Source organism: Dioscorea cayenensis, chromosome 20 (assembly GCF_009730915.1).
Source record: "Dioscorea cayenensis subsp. rotundata cultivar TDr96_F1 chromosome 20, TDr96_F1_v2_PseudoChromosome.rev07_lg8_w22 25.fasta, whole genome shotgun sequence".
NCBI lineage: Eukaryota > Viridiplantae > Streptophyta > Magnoliopsida > Dioscoreales > Dioscoreaceae > Dioscorea > Dioscorea cayenensis.
The window spans coordinates 24,917,723-24,918,959 of record NC_052490.1 but is presented as its reverse complement, the minus strand read 5'-3'; the positions used below and the strand labels follow the sequence as shown (position 1 = coordinate 24,918,959).

The 1,237-nt window shown below is 42.4% G+C and overlaps 1 non-coding gene across 1 annotated transcript; it reads right to left on the bottom strand.

The window, feature by feature from the left end:
* LOC120252442 lies at positions 1-107 on the bottom strand. Its single transcript, XR_005533972.1, has one exon. It is a non-coding gene; the product is annotated as a small nucleolar RNA R71 (small nucleolar RNA).
* Positions 108-1,237: the final 1,130 nt, after the last annotated feature.

Below are 1,237 nucleotides of genomic sequence, written 5' to 3'. Positions count from 1 at the left end.
AAGCTTAGGAATGAGATCTCATCCATTGTACAATTGGAATTGGAGTCTCTACTTGAGACATGGGAAATGTTCAAGGAGATCCTGAGAAATTACCCGCAACACATATTCCCGAAGTGGACAATTGTTCAGACCTTTTACATCAGTCTGAATCCGAGTACAAAGAAACTCTTGGATGCGGCAGCAGGAGGTACCTTAGGTGGCAAGACCCCCTTTGAGTCTCGTCACTTAATTGAAGATATGGGTTTAAACAGCTACCAATTAAATTCCAGGGAGAAAAAAATGGTGCCCGGTCTCCATGAGATAGATGCAGTGACTTTGTTGGTGACTCAGGTGAAATCATTGAGTAAGAAGTTAGATCTTCTAACTTCGAACAGAGTAGCGACCATGATTACTTGCACCGGATGTGGTGTAGGACATTCTCCCTATGATTGCCCGATATCTATTGGTGATGCATCTTCGGTTAAGAACATCAATTTTGTAGGTAATGGCATGAGGAATCAAGGAAATCCATACAACAATACCTACAATCCGGGTTGGAAGAGTCATCCCAATTTCTCATGGAGCAACCAAGGTCCACAAAAGGCCATGGGGCCACTGGGTTTCCATCAACAAGGCCAAAATGTGGAAAACAGAGTTTTAGATTTGGAGACCTGAATGACCAATTTGGATAAGGCCTTCAATAGGTTTGTGCAATCGTCATCTACAAGGTTTGAATCAGTTAAGGCTACACTTTGCAACCATACCGCCTCCTCACATAATCTTGAAAATCAAGTGGGGTAGATTACGAAGTCCTTATCAGAAAGACCACATGGAAGTTTGTCGAGCAATACCGAGACCAACCCTAGAGAGCATGTGAAGGTGACCTATTTGAGAAGTGGTCGTGAGGTCGACTATAGGCTTCCGAGTGAGAAGTTAAATGAACATGCACCTGAGGTTATAGATGTTAAAGAGGGAACAAGCAAAGAGAAGGGGGTGGCATCCCCACTTTTGAAGCCAAGAATCCCTTATCCCTCTAGATTGAAGAATGACCAAGGAGATGAACAGTACAAGACGTTCCTGAGTTTGTTCAAACAACTCCACATTAATATTCCTTTTGTTGAGGCATTGGCCCAAATGCCTAAGTATACAAAATTCTTAAAAGACTTGTTGACCAACAAAAGAAAGTTAGAGGAGAGTGCTTCAGTGATTTTAGATGCATCTTGATCGGTGGTTTTGCAAAAGAACATGCCAAACAAGA